Source organism: Ursus americanus, chromosome 2 (genome assembly GCF_024610735.1).
Source record: "Ursus americanus isolate L20-20 chromosome 2, mUrsAme1.1.p, whole genome shotgun sequence".
Taxonomy (NCBI): domain Eukaryota; kingdom Metazoa; phylum Chordata; class Mammalia; order Carnivora; family Ursidae; genus Ursus; species Ursus americanus.
The window spans coordinates 90,215,743-90,234,431 of NC_142128.1; the positions used below are offsets into that span (position 1 = coordinate 90,215,743).

Below are 18,689 nucleotides of genomic sequence, written 5' to 3' on the forward strand. Positions count from 1 at the left end.
CAATCTATCTTGGATTAGTCAATAACTTGTTCAATGAGACAAATCTGTCACTGGTTTAAAACAATATCAAAATACTGCAGAGGTATCTAAAACCTTATTCTCAATTTCTGTTCTTATCTCTTCACAGAGCAGTCAGAGTGTATGGACTGGCATATACTTCTCACCTTATGCATAGTATTGCATAAATATAAGGACATTTCTTGTCAACTTCATGAGAAATTCAGAAGTGGTCCCAGGGTTAACCTGAAGGCTCCATGTCATTAAAAACAGACCCAGATTTTTTTTTTATTATCCCATTTTGCCATCCATAAGAAACTGGTTTCTATCCTTAAGCTTGCAATCTCATGGCCACAAACTTCCAGAGCCCCAGATATCACCCCCTCACTCGACATTCTCCAAAACAGGAAGGGAAGAATGAGGGCAAATGGATTTTCTCCTCATGTGGCTCTGTCTTCAGTCAGAGAGAAGTATCTTGTCCAGAAACTCCCCTAAGGTTCCCCTAGCTCATCCAAAACAGTCCCTATACCGAATATGCAAAGGAGAACGGGATGGCTATATGGCTGAATGCGGCCAAAGGAGAACAAACGCCTTGGGGTCCAACAGCCACCTGTACAAAGTCAGAGGCTTCAACAAGAAAACACAAGGAAAGGATGGACGTTAGGCAAGAAAGGAAAAGTCTGCCACAGAAGTCTTAGCTCTTCCCAAACCACATGAGGCTTAAAAAAGTCTACCCTCAGGGAAAATGTGGCATTTTACAAGGAGAATAAAGGATACACAAATTTTTTAATATTATACACACTTTTTCTTTAAGATTTTACTTCTTTGAGAGAGAGAGAGAGAAAGCACAAGCAGGGGGAGGGGCAGAGGGAGAGGCAGGCTCCCCACTAAGCAGAGAGCTTGATATGGAGCTGGATCCCAGGACCTGAGATCATAACCTGAGCTGAAGGCAGACGCTCAACCGACTGAGCCCCCCAGGTACCCCAATATTACAGACTTCTAATCCACTAGAAACTTCCGGAATTCAGAAAGGACCAGAAGACAGATCTCCCATTCATGACCTGAGCAAGGTTTTTAACCTCCCAAGCCTCCTTTCCCTTGTTTATAAAATGGGTTTATAATAGGACTTTCCTCAGGGGTATGTTCTGAGGATTTTAAAAATTAACAGAAAGCACTTAGAATGGGTCTTGGCATATGGCAAGCCCTAAATAAATCTTACCTTATTATTATTGCTAAGTGGCTATGGGGACTAAGTTTGAGTTTCTACATAATGCAGGGTTTGAAAATCATGAGAGCTTGAGAATTCGGAGATACCTAGGGCAGCTACTGGGACTTGTTTCACAAAAATGCACAACAAGGAAAGAATAGGCAAGTGCAGAGAGATGCCATGGGCCAAACAGGTGACGTCTGAGAGAAGGACGTCAAGGCACTCACTCTGAACCAACGGATATTCAGTGGACCCAGATCTGTCTCACAGTTCAGCAAAACCCAAGAAGCTAGTAGTATCAAGTCATGGGTCCTTACATAGTCTTGCTCCCTTAAGTCACTTTAAGGCCAGTTTGACGAAGCTAAGAGCTTCAAGAGTAAGAGCTGTAGAGCAGCAGAGCTGTGCCCTTAGAGGTGGTGCTGAAGTTGCGATGCTGTGCTGTCTGCATGCCAAGGAGTGACTCCAGGAAGCGAGAGACTCGGGAATGACCCGGAGGACCTTTCAAAAGCTGTTGACAGGAGCAGCTGGGAGTTACCATGGCCAGCACAGAGTCACTGCACGCAACAGTACAGGGGCTAGGGGCCGCTGGCACTCCCTGACACTGAGGGTCATGAGACATAAAAGCAGTTGCTGTCAATAGCGATTTCGAAAAGATGGTGCTGGAAACTGCCAATGGGACTGATGTTCATGATTCAAAGCAGCAGACCCTAGGTGGGAACTGGAAGATCTCATCGCTCAGAAGTTCTGGCTCTCCTCACCATCGGTGCAGGGATCAAAGTGCTGGTCACCGAACAGCAAACTGTAGAGGGAACAGCATGGGCTTGGAGTTAAAAGACCTGGGCTCGAGTTCTGGATTTTCCCTTCTGTGACCTTGGGTAAGTCGCTTAACCGTCCAAGCTTCAGAGAATTTAATAATCCAATATATGTGTAAATGCTTTATAACATATTACGTACCAGGGAAATCAAAACACTGTTCTCATTATATTTTCACTATATTCCTCAATGAATAGTAAGATTAACAATTCTGCACAAGGGAACCTAAAGGGTAGAGAGCCCCAGAACATCTGAGTAGGGGCCCAAGCCACTTCTGGAGCCCCCCAACAAGAACCTTAGTTGCAAAACTGAGGTTTGGAGAATGAGAGACTTGCTAATGAAATGGATCAGAATCAAATTTGTGATCTTGTCTTTGGGCCTCCGCATAGATGCGGTACAAGTTTTCAGCTGTTTTAATGTGCTTGAAATCCCATTTTGTGTCAAATGAAAAACCACCTGAATGTTTCCTGAAGAGGGTTTTTTTAGGGAAAACTTAAGCATAACGTGTCTGTGGTTGAACTTCTGTCAGTACAGTCCCTTCCAAAGTTCCTTGAGAAAACCAGAAGGCAGCAATATTTCAGCAGTTGGGAGAGAAGGACATATTACAAGACGTGATCACAGCTGCTGTGTTGTCAGGACATCCTTCGGGTGCGTGCAGACTGGTGCTTTCCACCCTGCACCACCCATCTCGAGGATTCCCTGCGCACATCAGGGCGATGGCACCACCTCCTTGTCTCCCTTGCCTTGGGCACCGTCTTCTGTTTTGGCAACTCTTGTGCTTCTGACAGACACCATCTGCCTATCCACTTTGAGTTTCCACTGCACTGACATCTGGGATTCAAAACTATTCAATCTACTGTCAACGGAGTCTTCTTTAAAAAAAAAAAAAAAAAATTAAGGGGAAAAAAAAAGTCAAGAAGTAAAGGAATCCAAACACTATCTAAAATGAAACAGAGAAACAGCATTCTTTTGGTCTTGTTTTTTAAATAGAGCTTTCCATCCCCCGTGTGTTTATTCTATAATTAGAAAGTATGTTGTAGAAAGGGTGTTATGATCACCCTCTAAAAATCTTGTTTTTGTAACACTGAATTTACCATATGATATTAATTTAGGGAAAGAAAAACACAGGAAAGCAGCCACAGCACAAAGAGTTCGCAATGCAGTGCTATGGAGTTTCAGTCAAGAGGAATAGCTAAAAAATAATGTCTATTAATGTTTTCAGGCATGAAAGTGATGAAATTGTCTAATTTGAGTCCACATTGACTCTTGCCTAAACTATGGCAAGAGACTGAATTGATTATCCTGCTTCCCAATTTTTCCCTCCTCTGATTCAATCTCCAGAAATCACTGTGCTGAATCCCAAGTCTGATCATGCCCTCGCTCTGGTCAGAACCATTCAGGAGACCCTTATCAGCTACAGAACTAAAGATTGCCCCAAATTTGGTAATCCACAATCCCTCTAGAGTCATTCTCTACAGAAGTGGTACTGCTCCCCAAGGGCAGTGTTTGAAAATGTTGGGGGGATTCTTTCCAGTGATCAAACTGACATGACTGGCTTTGAGGAGGCTAGTTCTAGGGATACACACTCCCTGACGTGACAAAGAACCGTGCACCCCAAAATACTAATGGCATACCCATTGAAAAACTCAGAGCCTACCTTTTTAAGTTTTCCTATTTATTTTCTATTCCTTCTTCTGTCATATCCAACTCTCCCACCCCCTTGACTAGTTCCACTTCGACCTCAATGGCTGTGCTCAGACAAGTCTCTCTAGTCTGAAATGTCCTTCCCAGTTCACAGATCTTTACCACCCTCAATCCTTCAAAACCCAGAATAAACTATTCCTACGGTCCAATCAGCATTAACTTCTCCCACTTCTGTGGTCCCTAATCACTTTGCTTATACCTCTGCTTTAACACTTGTTGTATTCTGCCTTTAATTAGTGCTATTTTTATTACTCTTATCTCTACTACCAAATCACACATTCCTTGAGGACAGGAATTGCTTTATTTATCTTTATATACCTCTAACACTGAGCACTCACTTAGTGCCCAGTGCTTTGTAGATTTGTTGAATTCAATTGACTTAAACTCATTATTTCTAAATACTTTTTCTATCAAATATATGTGGGAACATTCTAAATTTTAGATTTAATATGTAAAGCTTAATTTACATATTAGATTTAATATGTAAAGTCTTAGATTCAATATGTAAAGTCTTATTTTATTAGTTCTTCATGGGCAAAAATCTGTTTGAGTAAATTGCAAAAATGGTTGGTTTCCTGCCCCTGTAACTTAGACAGGGTTAAATCCTTTCAAAAGAAACAGCCAAAAGGAGTTAGTCTTCCAAAAGTCACAAGGAAAAGGAAAATGTAATTTTTTGGTGTTACCCAGTGAGATCTTTGTGTACACATAGCTCCCCAAATGACTAAACTTTACAAATTTCACTTGACTTTAATTCAACTTTCTAAAAAAAAATTTAAGTCACCTTTGGACTGGGATAAAACGTGGAAAATTCCAACTCAAAGTAAGATTTTTTCCCCCTAGGAAGCTGTGAGCAAATGAAAACAAGGTTTCGCGGGAGCATTTTACCACCTCTACCATAGGACGGGTCACTGCCAACGCCATACTTGTTGATGAGACATTTGGCAAAAAGCCTGCTACAGAAATATAGTCTGTGACTTTATTTTGCTGGAGATTTCATCCATGAGGATTTTCTTTTCCAGTTACAAAGTTCTCCCAAGAGGGACATAGCTGCTTTTTGGAAACCTGTGAAGTGTTGGCAAGTCTTGCCCTGTTTACCATGGAAACTTGTACTTGGATAGAATTACAGTGTATGACCTGGTACAAGCATAGATGGATGTTTGATGCCTGCTGTTTTCTCTTCATGTTGATTTGGAAATTATAAATCATGGGACCAGATCCAATAACTTTGATCCTTCCAGTTCATTTGTTCATCATGGCATATGGTCATACCTGCTCAGACTTGAAAATACATTGGCAGATGATAGAACATATGTTACAATTAAAATTTATGGGTTTGGTTCTGATTAATCTGCATAAGATTGCCTGAAAAGGGAGTAGACTATTGGTAAGCATGGGTGATTTAATGTCTGCTTATCTTGTTTTTTCTTCAGGAGTTCGAAAATATCATATGGCTTCAAAACTGCATTGATGGGTTATTTTTTTTTTAATAAGAAAGAAAAAAAGTAACTAGACCCGCCTGCAAGCAGATATTATCTGCTTTCCTCTAAATAACGGTTTAAAGCATCTGGCCCAGGATTGTGTAAGAGATTTGTTTTTATGCCTTTGGGAAACATTTAACAGTCTAGCACAGGACCTCTTCGCTTCTTGCCTGGATTATGACAATAGTTTCTAACTTGATCCCAGACCACAGTTCTCGCACCCCACCCTCAATCCATTTGCCACAGTCTTACTGGCACTATCATTCAAAAAAACAGATCTGATCACCCCAATCCAATCGTTAAAACCCTTCAAACAATTTAGGAGAGCTTTTAGGAGAAAGTGCCAAATTAGCATGGCATGCAACATTCTGTCCTAACCTTTTTGGGTTACGACTCTCCTCTGGACGACGTGTCACTCAGGTATCACCCAGTTGTGCCTCTCTGCTTTTGAACCAGTGGCTCCCATGCACAGAATGTCATCTCTGTACTCCCTGCCTCTCCATGGCTTGCTTCTATTCACCTCTCACACCATGGACCATTTTCTCTAGAAACCAACCAGAAGTTTCTCATCTAGAAAAGGTGACCTCCACAAGTGTTCCAGTGGCACTTGCGCATACCTCTAGGATGACAGCTGTCACAGTACCACATGGAAGTAGAACATGGAGGCTCCAAGAGACCACATTTTATCCAGAGCCTAACAAATATCCTGGCATGCAGAAGGTATTCAATAAAAACTGATCATATTATGAATGAACAAAAGGATGAATGAAGGAATAAAAGTTTGCTTTTACAGTTGTTTCTCTGGTTATACTTTTAGACACTGAGAATTCTTGACTTTTCCATTTTGAAAGGATCGTGAGATCAGGGATTATTTTTTCCCTTTCTACCATTTTGAGAAAACAAAGTAGATTTAAGAACCAAGCTGAACTAAAAGAAAATGTACACAAGCTAAGAATTGAAGACTGCTCTTTTCATGGCTAGCACAGCCCCGGCTCATGGTCACAAGAAGAATCTGAAGTGTGTAGCAGCTCTAAAGCAGCAAAGGCTAATAATCTGACCACTATGTTTGCTCCTTGTCCATCTACCAGTCCCCACAAGCTGGGAGAATGTCCTCCCCTCACTTTCCAAGGAACACAATTAAGTATGCTCTGACAGGAGATGAAATGAAGATCTCATTCAGCAGTCCAGTAAGATTGATGACAAGATCCAAACTGATATAACCTACCCTACTGGTTTAATAGATGTTACCAGCATTGACAACACCGAAGAGAATTTCTGTCTCATCTATGACACCAAAGGTCCTTTGCTGTTCATTATATTATACCCTAGGAAGCCAAGTACAAGTTGTGCAAAGTGAGAAAGATCTTCTAGGGCACAAAAGGAATCCTTCATCTGGTGACCCATGATGCTCACACCAGCCATCGCCCTGATCCCTCATCAAGGTAAAGGAAACCACTCAGGTTGATTTGGAGACTGCCAGGATTACTTATTTCATCAAGTTTGACACTGGTGACCTATATATAGTGACCAGAAGTGCCAACATGGAAAGAACTGCTGCGATAATCAACAAAGAGAGATATCCTGGTTCTTTAAAAAAAAAATATATATATATATATATATATATATACACATACACACACACACACACACATATATAATTTATTTATTTGTTTATCTATTTTAGAGAGCGAGAGTGTGTGTGAGCAGAGGGAGGGGAGAGGGAGAGAATCTCAAGCGGACTACCCGCACAACACAGAGCCTGATGCGGGCTCAATCTCAGGAACCTGAGACCGTGACCTGAGCCGAAATCAAGAGTTGGTTGCTTAACCGACTGAGCCACCCAGGCACCCCCATGCTTGTTCTTTTGATGTGGTTCATGTGAAAGATGCCCTAGGTGACAGCTTTGCCTCTCAGCTCTCCAACACTTTTATTATTGGCAAAGGAAACGAACCAAGGCGCTCTTCCCTGAGGAAAAGGGATCCACCTCACATTGATGAAGGAGAGACAAGAGACTGGCAGCCAAACAGAATAGTAGGTGAAATCTCTAGTTCATGTGAACTGAAAGGTCTTTGTATTTAATTAAAGATAATATGGCATAAATAGACCCATAAATACAGAGAACAAACTGATGGTTGCCAAAGAGGAGGTGTTGGGGGGTGCAAAATGGGTGAAAGAGAGTGAAAGATACAGGCTTCTGGTTATGGAATAAGTCACGGGGATGAAAGGCACAGCAGAGGGAATATAGTCAATGGTATTGTAATAGTGTTGTATGTGTGAGAGCTGGTGGCTATACTTGCGGGGAGCACAGCATAACATACAGCCTCGTTGAATCACTATGTTACACACCTGAAACAAATGTAACATTGTGTGTCAACTATATTTCAATTTTTTAAAAAAGACAGTTTGGCATGATTAAAAAGAAACAAAGAATTGAAGAATGTCACAAACCATTTAAGAACTAAGTATTAATGATTTAAGCAGTCATCATTCAAATGACTTTGTGACCCTTTGCACTTTGTACTTTATACTGACCAGCACAGCACATCTAAAATAAAAATGCCAACCCTAGTTTGTGACCAATAAGCTGCCACATAGATACTGGTAATTTTTAGGATAAAATCATTTGAAGTTCACTTGAATACAAAAGGAATTAACATAAAATTGTTTAGCAATTTTGGGGAAAAAGTATGTTATTAATTTGAACCAGTAATAGGGTTTATAAATCCTTCTCATATTTAAAACAATCTGCTTGCAGGATTTGTGACTTTTCCACTTGTTTTCTTTTATTCCTACACATGTGCTGACAGTTCAAAGAATCCAATCTTTAATTCTAGTGTCATTAAACCCAGCTCCAGTCCAGAACTTTGTAACATCTTCCACCCAGGCTCCAAGAGATAAAAGCAGTATTTAAAATCAGTCCTCTATGTAGGAAAAAAAAAATCTAGAGCATGATACAAAGTACAACAGACCTTCTAGTCCCCAGACCACATCTCTCCCCACCCCCTGCCCTTATTGGTCAATGTCTGACACTGCTTTAACAAACAAAAACACATATCCCCTCTAAGATTAAGGTTCTTTCCTGCTATTTTCATTCTCCTAGGGAGTTTTATCATAAGTGGGTGATGAATTTCATCCAATTTTCTAAATTTGTTGAATTAAATAAACAACTGCTTTTATCTTTTACTTCTTCTTTTGTTTTTGGTGCTATTCCATGCATCATAGTTTTAGTGCTTTGCTTTTAATAACATTTTCAATTTTTGTATTGCCAGTGTATAAAAATACAATAGACTTTTAAAACGTTGTATTTTTAAATACAGATTTGCAGATATTGTAAATATGGTGCAGAAAGGTCCTTTGTGGTTTTTATCTAATTTCTCTGAAGGCTTATGTTGTATATGCCTGTCATACAGGATCAAATCTAGGAAATTGACATTGGAACAATATATATTCTTTTTTTTTTTTTTAAAGATTTTATTTATTTATTTGACAGAGATAGAGCCAGCGAGAGAGGGAACACAAGCAGGGGGAGTGGGAGAGGAAGAAGCAGGCTCATAGTGGAGAGCCTGACGTGGGGCTCGATCCCGTAACGCCGGGATCACGCCCTGAGCCGAAGGCAGACGCTCAACCGCTGTGCCACCCAGGCGCCCCGGAACAATATATATTCTTGATTCTATGTCATTTTGTCACTTGTCAGCTTCATGTAACCACCAACCCAGTTAAGATATAGCATTATTCCATCACCACAATTCTCTCCCCTGTGCCCATTCTCCCCATCATCTTTAACCCCTGACAACAACTAATCTGTTTTCCATCTGTATAATTTTGTCATTTGTAAAATGTTATGTAAATGAAATCAAGCAACATGGTGTCTTTTGAGATTGAGTTTTTCTCATTTAGAATAACGTTCTTGTGATCCACTCAAGTTGTTGCTGTGTCAGTGGTTCATCTGAGTAGTATTCCATGGTTTGGCTATTATACTTTTTGTTTAATCACACACTTACTGAGGGACATTTTGGTTGTTTCAAGTTTTTGATCAATACAAATAAAGGTGCCAAACATTAAAAAAAAAAAGAAAAAAGAAACACAAATTAAGAGAATAAGACTCAAGGTGCTGACTTAAATTCACACTGCCTAGTATGTTTCCCTTTTGCCCTCTTTGCCAGGAAGCTCAGAGCCCAATTTATTATCCTGTTGTAATTAAACAGTTCTACTCTTTGTTTCAATTAGATGTGTCATTCCTTCTACTATATTTTATGGACTACATGTTTGTGTCCCCCCCCAAATTCATATGTTGAAGCTTTCACCCCCCCCCCCAGTGTGGTTATATATATGATGGGAGCCTCTGAGGAAGTAAAGTCAAATTAAGTCATTAGGGTGGGGCCCTGATCTAAGGGGGATTAGTGTCCTTACAAGAAGAGTCACCAGAGTGCTCGCATGCTCTCTTTTTCTTTCCCCCTTCCCTCCTGCCCTCCCTCCCTGCACACTTACTAAGGAAAGGCAATTTGAGGACACAGCAAGAAGGCAGCCAAAAAGAGAGTTCTCACCAGAAACCAAACAAGCTAGAAACTTGATCTCAGACCTCTAGCCTCCAGAACTCTGCGAAAATAAATTTCTGTTGTTTAAGCCACTCAATCTACAATATTTTATTATGGCAGCCCCAGCACTTGCATATATGATTCTCTATCTGACTTTTTACTGCTTACCCAGCAATTAGTCCCTAAGCTCTGGTTGCTGTAACTTCTGCTGTGCGACATCTCCCATCATCCACTCACCAGTCCCAACAAATTTGAAAAAATATTTCATAAACAATGAAATTTAGACAGGTAATAACTCACCATAATAATTTGAGGGCCACACTCAACCTATACTTGCAACCTTATATTCAACCTTGTCTATTGCTTTTTAAAGAGTATCCTCTATAATTTCATAAAAAGTGGAGCACCTGGGTAGCTCAGTCAGTTAAGCACCCAACTCTTGGTTTCCACTCAGGTCATGATCTCACAATCGTGAGACTGAGCCCTGAGTCGGGCTCCATGCTCAGTGCAGAGTCTGCTTCAGATTCTCTCTCCCTCTCCCTCTTGCACTCTAATAAATAAATAAAACTCTAAAACAAAAACAAAAAAAAAAAGAAAGAAAGCAATGACAACTTTTTTTCCTTCTTATACTTAATGTCCAGTTTTATAGGTGATGTTTCTACAAAACTGTCAAAATTGACAAGTGTGCTGCTATGGCCTGATTTCATGGGACAGTGTGTCCTTATCAAACGCTTAAAAAAAAAAAAAAAAAGCCCACTTCTACCCCACTTCCTTTGTTTTCATATTTTTCTCTTTTTTCTAATCTGTAATATCATCCACAATCCAGCCCCACTCCTCCATTCTTAGACCTGTTTCTCCTACCACACTGTCAGCAAATGAGTTCAGTATTGCCCATTTCTTTGCTGTCATTCATCTTAGTTTATGCAAACTCTTTTCTTCTCATAAGACACACTCCAGATAGCTATCTTATGAGACTTCCAAACTGTAAGATCATCCAGGAGAAGTATAGATGTTTAGAGCTACAAAAAAGCTAGTATTGCTCAAAGAATAGTTTTTATATCAAGGGAAAAAATCACTGACTAAGATAACAAGAGTTTCTGGGTTCCTGGGTGGCTCATTCAGTTAAGCATCTGACTCTTGATTTCGGCTCAGGTCATAATATCAGGGTCGTGGGACTGAGACCACTGTCAGGCTCCACACTCAGCAGGGAGTCTGCTTGAGATTTTCTCTGTCTGTCTGCCCCTTCCCCTGCTCTGATTTTTGCTCTCTAAAATAAATAAATAAATCTTAAAAAAAAAAAAAAAAAGAATTTCTACTACAGCTCACATGCTTAAAAAACTGTTCTTAAAAATTCTCCGTGAGCCAAAATATTCTGAATTTGTATTGAAAGAAAAATCATATAGCTGAGAATACTTGAGATAAATCCATTTTGACTTTCTTTTAGCCTTTTTTTTTTTTTAAGATTTTATTTATTTGTCAAAGAGAGGGGGAGAGAGAGAGAGAGAAAGAGCACAAGCAGGGGTTGCTGCAGGCAGAGGGAGAAGCAGGCTCCCCACTGAGCAGGGAGCCTGATGCAGGACTCGATCCCAGGACCCTGAGATCATGACCTGAGCTGAAGGCAGACACTTAACCAACTGAGCCACCCAAGCGTCCCCATTTTGACTTTTTTTTTTTTTTTTTTTTTTTAGGTACAGAGGTAAAGAAATGACAGGTTTATTTTTTCAAAACTGTATTTGGTTATTTTGACAAAAACAACTAAAAAGTGGTTGAATCGTGTAGATTCCTGTATGGACAGACTTCAATGAGAGACAACATTAGTAAAACAGGAAAAATAATAAACTGAAGTTAAATGTGATTTCAAATTACTTTATAAGCAACTAAGAAAAATTCTTAAAGACTTCCTGGATGAGCATGTCAAAATTACCCTCCTGGGCATTTAGAAATTAAATAAAGTTAAATAATGACTCAAGAGGCAACAGTGTCCAAATACAGAACAACCATTTCCACTTGCTGTCAAGCATGAGGACAAGTGTGCTTGTATACATGTTCTGAAAAAGACCCTTGGTCAGGAAAGCGAGCACCAGTTCTCACTTCTTTGAGAATTAAAGTACTTAGTGTTTTCTAGAAATGTCCAAAAAGAGCTTAACAGACCTGACATTCAAGGTGTTCCATGGCATCCCCAATATAGGACTTTTCCAGTTTTCTATTCTATAGTCCTATCATAGACTCTATTCTCAAGTCAAAGCAAGCTCCTCCTTGACCACACTATCTAATGTTTTCCACCCCACTCATGTTTTATATTACCCTGCTTTGTTTTCCTCATAATACCTATCACTATCTGAAATTATCTAACTGATTGTTTTACAATCTATCCCCTTGCCTCGTAGAATGAAAGCTTCATGAGAGCAAAGATTTTTCCTTGTTTAGTTCTATATCTCCAGGGTCTAGGACAGTATTTGTCACAACGGAAGTACTCTATAAATATTAAAGGAATGAGGGGCGCCTGGGTGACTCAGTCAGGTAAGCATCTGCCTTCGGCTCAGGATATGATCTCAGGATCCTGGGACTGAGCCCTGCGTTGGGCTCTCTACTCAACAAGGAGTCTGCTTCTCCCTCTCCCTCTGCCCTTCGCCCCTGCTCATGCTCTCTCTCTCTCTCTAATAAATAAAATCTTTTAAAAATGTATTAGAGGAATGAATTAATTAATTAGTGAAATATTTCCCATGAACAACCAAGCTTCATTGTATATCTGTGCCTCGGCATATAGTTTCCTCCATCTAGAAGGCCTGTGCTCTCCTTCTATACATCTTCATAGTCCAACTGAAATTTTATAGCATCTAGGCCCATGTTAGAGTTGCCAGTGTGCACACTTCAGCCCCTCCACAGAGTGGAAGAGAGTTATGGAATCAGCCTTTGATATTTTCTTGTCACATACACAGATAACACAAGCATGCCTGTGCGAGCGCACGCGCGCACACACACACACACACAGAACACCGTATCATTCAGCATTTGTTAATGAATGGGACTGAGGTACCATTCAAGTTCTACATGTGATTTCACCTTAGCTAGAAATTTAACCAGAAAAGTAGACCTATCATTTGGTTAGTGCTGTGGAATGGCAAGAGAAATATATCAATTACAGGTGCTTCATCCACATAAAAACAGCCAGAACAGCGAAACTCCGATGCAAACTGCCATCATTAGTTAATAAACTTGGATTTAATTTTGTCATATTAAGCTCGGTTGTCCCTTGTCTGGCTCCTGGGACACAGCCAGGACTCCATATGGCATTCTGATAGGAGTTGGGAAAAAGAGAAGGAAAAAAGATAAAACAGAACCTCCTCAAACCTACATAAATCTGAAAGGGCCTCCTGTCCCTGGGTTTATGTCAGACTGACCTCTCTGCTGCCCTAGTGGGGGAATCTGGCTTGAGCAGGTTAGCTGAGATTTATAAAGGCAGGAGGAGAAGTGCTTTTGTTCATCCCTTGAACTGACGGGTGTTAGTACCAAGCCAGTCACATACTCATGTTTTCAACCACCAAATTCCCCTTTCTTGTCCCTTTCCCTGCAGGCACTCAGTCTCTATCAGCCTATTCAGTAATAAGCTCTTTCCACTAGACTCTAAACAAGAATTCTCATGACAGTGAGTCCTCTGACCATAAAAATTATGTGTTTAATCTCATGCTTTTTTTCTCTGTATTACCTCTATGCTCATTCTTGGTCTTGTAACACAGAAGTATGTCCTTTTTATTTCAACTTGCTCTTTAATATCCCCTGCTGGATCTAGAAGTGAATGAAATCTGTGGATGATAGTTTAGCTGGTGCATTTATTTTGGTTTTCTGATCAGGGTCAATGGTGGGCTACAAATTGATCAGTGATTTCCAAGGTGGATTTTTTCATACCTAGGTTGTGAATAAAATTCTTAGAATTAAATTAATTTGGACTTACCTTTAAATTTCAGAAATAAATACTGAGCAATAGCATTCCTTGATGCAAAACATAGCAAAAGTTGCTGTGTCTCCAAACAGACTGGGAACTATTGTTTTCACAGAAACAGACCTAGTCCATTTCATGAATACTGTCCAGTTACCTAGCACAAAGTTTGGATGGGGTTTTTTGTTTGTTTGTTTGTTTGGGGGTTTTTTGTGAGTTTTTTTTAAGATTTTATTTATATATTTATTTGAGAGAGAGAGCACACGAGTGGGGAGGGGCAAAGGGAGAGGGAGATAGAATCTGAAGCAGGCTCCGCACTGAGTGCAGAGCCCTATGTGGGGCTCAATCCCATGACCTGGAAATCATGATCTGAGCTAAACCCAAGAGTTGGGTGTTTAAGCAACTGAGCCACCCAGGTGCCCCAAAGTTTAGATGTTTCACGATGGTAATAAATTAATTCACATTTGGGTGCCTGGGTGGCTCAGTTAAGCATCTGCCTTCAGCTCAGGTCATGATCCCAGGGTCCTGGGATAAAGTCCCGTGATGGGCTCTGTGCTCAGCAGGGAGTCTGCCTCTCCCCCTCGGATTCTGTTAGCTCACTCTCCCTCCCTCTCTCTCTCTCACAAAAATAAATAAATAAAAATTTTAAAAAAATAAATATTTGCTGCTTGCAAACTCTCTGAATTTTAAAATATTCATCCTTCTTTAAGCCTTTAAAATTAGAAACCTGACACGTGGGAAGATTACACAGACAACTGTTAGGAAGTGCACCAACCACTGCTTCCAGGTCAGCTTGCCAACCTTACAAAACAGTGCAAGAGTCACCCCATAGGTAGAGATGCATATTCACGGACACCAATCCAGCCCACTGATACTGGTGAACGAGTCAGATGTGAGTACGGCTTGCTCACAAGACTATCTTTAAATATGATTTAAAACACCCTATACAAATTGGAGCATAGGGGCGCCTGGGTGGCATAGCGGTTAAGCGTCTGCCTTCGGCTCAGGGCGTGATCCCGGCGTTACGGGATCGAGCCCCACATCAGGCTCTTCCGCTATGAGCCTGCTTCTCCCTCTCCCGCTCCCCCTGCTTGTGTTCCCTCTCTCGCTGGCTGTCTCTCTCTGTCAAATAAATAAATAAAATCTTTAAAAAAAAAAAAAAACAAATTGGAGCATAAGTCAAAAACAAGAGGAAGCGGTAAGGAAAGGTTAACCATGCAGTCTCAATCCCAACTGCAGGTGCACAGAGCTGGAAAGACCTATTATGTGCCAGGAACTGCTTAAAGTCCTTTAACACATTAGTTATAGAAACCTCACGGCAGGGACGCCTGGGTGGCTCAATCAATTGAGCATCTGCCTTCAGCTCAGGTCATGATCCTGGGGTCCTGCGTTCGAGCCCCACATCAGGCTCCCTGCTTCTCACTCTCCCCACTGCTCATGCTCTCTCCCACTATCTCTCTCTCTCAAATAAAAAAAATCTTTAAGAAAAGAAAAAAGAAACCTCATGGCAGGTAGTGTGTGGTAGGCTACTATTACTGTTTTTAATTTAACATCATGCACATGAAGAAATAGACATACAGGGAAGGCTACTTGCCCCAAATCATACATAAAGTGGCTAAGCAGTGGAGCTAAGACTCAAAATTTCAGAATCCACACTATTAACCACTATACCACCTGCGTAAGGGGTACGAACCACGTCTATAAACTCTAGTGAAAGATATCTTGAAGTTACAGAATATTCGAGAAGCACTGCACAAGGAGGAGGAAAATGATGCCAATCCAGGGCACTGTGTTGCTGCAAACAACTTCAAAGAGGCGACAGACTACTCTGATCAGCATAGGCAGGTGTTGCAATGGGTACAATATCTGCATCATCACTAAAGGAAGATATTCAACAACTGCCAAAACAGGAAGCCATCCAGAAAAAAAATTGTGCATTTGTTGTGAACAAATCAAATTCCTAAGAAACACAGCAAATATTATAGTGTGCATTTTCCTCAGTTATATTCAAGGGGGAGTTGGCTATACCCTTCTTGGCATGTCAGCTGCCAACAGAGATGCAAGAAAGGAAATGAACAAATGTCAATTATGTCAACGAGGCACCACTGAACTAACATCACAACCATCATGAAGAACACTTGGGGTGTTTTAAAGAAACATCATCACTCCTTCAAAGTTACTCATTTCTTAAGATTAATGGACTGTAGGAACGCCTGGGTGGTCCAGTCGGTTGAGTGTCCCACTCTGGATTTTGGGTCAGGTCATGATCTCAGGGGTCATGGGATCGAGCCCCGAGTCAGGCTCCCCTCTCTGCCAGGAGTCTGCTGGAGATTCTCTCTCTCCCTCTGCCTCTGCCCCCCCCGCTTGCTCTATGAATGAATGAATGGATAAATGGATTAATGAATGAATGAATGAATGAATCCATCTTTTAAAAAAAAGATTAATGCACTATATCCATGACCAGCACAAAAACTCCTTCCGACAATGTGAGGAACTGTAATCAGTGAGAAGAGAGTACAGCTCCATTACTCTCTTAATTGTTTTCTTTGTTGTTGTTTCTTTTTTACTAGCATCATCATTTCCTATTTGTTCATTCTTCTTTCCTCTCATGGCATTAACATATGTGGTAATGATTCACAGTTTTTTGTAAGACAAGCACTCCACTTGAATCAGGTATGCCCAGATGAGGTACCTAGACATGCCTGCATCATCACTAAACTGTTTTAGGGGATCATGACTAGTTTTAGGGGATCATGACTTAAAAACCAACGCTTTGAGCCTAACAGAAACTCCAACTTATGGCTATTATTAAATAATTAAGCTCAACTATTTCAGGAACAGGAAATGTCATAGCCACCATTACAGTTCACAATGAAAATAACAATACCCAAGTGTCCATGTTAGCATCCAAGATTATAAATGAAAAGGACTGCCTGCCTTATGAGATACAGGTTTGATATTACAGTCAATGAGATGATCACATAAAATGTAGCATTTCTAATCTCTTCAATTCTTAGTAAATCAATTGGACAATCACAGAGCCTTAACTAAAAATCCTGTTTTGTAGGGACACCTGTGTGGATCAGTTGGTTAAGCGTCTGCCTTCAGCTCAGGTTGTGATTCCGGGGTCCTGGGACTGAGTTCCACATTGGGCTCTCTGCTCAGTCAGGAGCCTGCTTCTCCCTCTGCCTGCCACTCCCCCTGCTTGTGCCCACTCTCTCTCCGACAAATAAATAAAATCTTTAAAAATAAATAAATAAATATCCTATTTTGTATATAAGATCTACAAATATTTCACTAATACTGATTTATTTTTGTAAAGGAAAATACAAAATTAAAAATTAAATTAAACCTGCAAATGGAAAGTAAAAGTGATGAACATATATAATCATCTAGAAGTAATATTAAGACACTTGAAGAGAAGCAGAACATGTAACCATATCTTCAAATAACACCTTTGTTTTTTTTTTGTTTTTTTTGTTTTTTTTTTTTTAAAGATTTTATTTATTTATTTGACAGAGACAGAGACAGCCAGCGAGAGAGGGAACACAAGCAGGGGGAGTGGGAGAGGAAGAAGCAGGCTCCCAGCAGAGGAGCCCGATGTGGGGCTCGATCCCATAACACCGGGATCACGCCCTGAGCTGAAGGCAGACGCTCAACCGCTGTGCCACCCAGGCGCCCCCAAATAACACCTTTGTTAATGGCATACGCGTTGCTAGTGAAAATTACATTTAAGCCTTTTTATTCTAACAAATCTACATACTTGAAGCTTCAGCACAACAGTGTTCTAGCATTTACTACCTTACTCATGGCAGTGATTATACAAACTAATAAAAACATAAAACAATAAATATTTTATTATTAGAATCCACTAAGACAATACACCATCATTCTGACATTTATTTCTTTATAAAAGTAATTAAAAAGTAATAATAATGCTGAATTATGTGATATTACAATCAGAAAATCTGGGATATTGCATTCAGATTAAACTGCCTGAGCTAAAAATGTTATAAAACCTGAGGAAATAATTCATTCAACTAATATTATTAAGTACCTAAAAACAGTATAACATACCAACTTTTGGTAAGTATTAACATATTAATTAATTTACTTTTTATTCATATAGTCTACTGTAAGTTCAATAAATACTGTTCTTAGATACATTTAATGAACTCAGTGATAAAACTCTTGAGAAAATCTCACATAGTTTTCTCAAACTGTTGTCCCTGAGACCAATTTTTATTTGAGGAAAATACACATTAAAAAATTGGGGACCACATCAGCAACTTACTTACTCCCAAATATTTCAAAGGAAAAAACTGCTGTACTGTACTCGAACCCTTTCTGTGTAAGACTTCTTTTTCAAAATAGATTTTTTTAATACCGAAAAAAGGCTAGAAATTGCATCCGTTGAGACTTTTGAAGGATTCCACAGCAAAATTAAGCCTTAAGTCTCTAAGTCTTTTTGCTTTGCCTTCCCCTTGATAAATCCTTTTCCACTTTAGAGGCTTTGCACTTGCATTCCTTCTGCTGGAAATGCCTTACACTGACTATGCTCATAGCTTTGTTCCTCAGTGCATTCACGTCTCTGCCCAAATAGCATCTTCTCTGGCAGTACACTCCTCCATCACTCTGCATCCCTCTCCCCGCTGTAACAGACTATTATGTTTTGGGTCCTTGTGATTGAAATAAGAAAAAGAAATTCATATGTAATAGACTCAATAGTAAGATGGCTCCATGACTTAGATCCTGAAATAAATCATAGCATTACTCATTCTTACACATCAATAAAGATTCTCTTTCGAGACATACAACTTTTGTTAGAAATTTCTTGGAGGGGCGCCTGGGTGGTGCAGTCCTTAAGCGTCTGCCTTCGGCTCAGGGCGTGATCCCAGCATTCTAGGATCGAGCCCCACATCAGGCTCCTCCACTGGGAGCCTGCTTCTTCCTCTCACCCTCCCCCTGCTGTGTTCCCTCTCTCACTGGCTGTCTGTCAAACAAACAAACAAACAAAT

General features: G+C 40.2%; 1 pseudogene; it reads left to right on the forward strand.

The window, feature by feature from the left end:
- The first annotated feature begins 6,172 nt into the window (after positions 1–6,172).
- On the forward strand, positions 6,173–15,552 carry LOC123801360 (small ribosomal subunit protein eS4, X isoform-like; annotated as a pseudogene).
- The last annotated feature ends 3,137 nt before the right edge of the window (positions 15,553–18,689 follow it).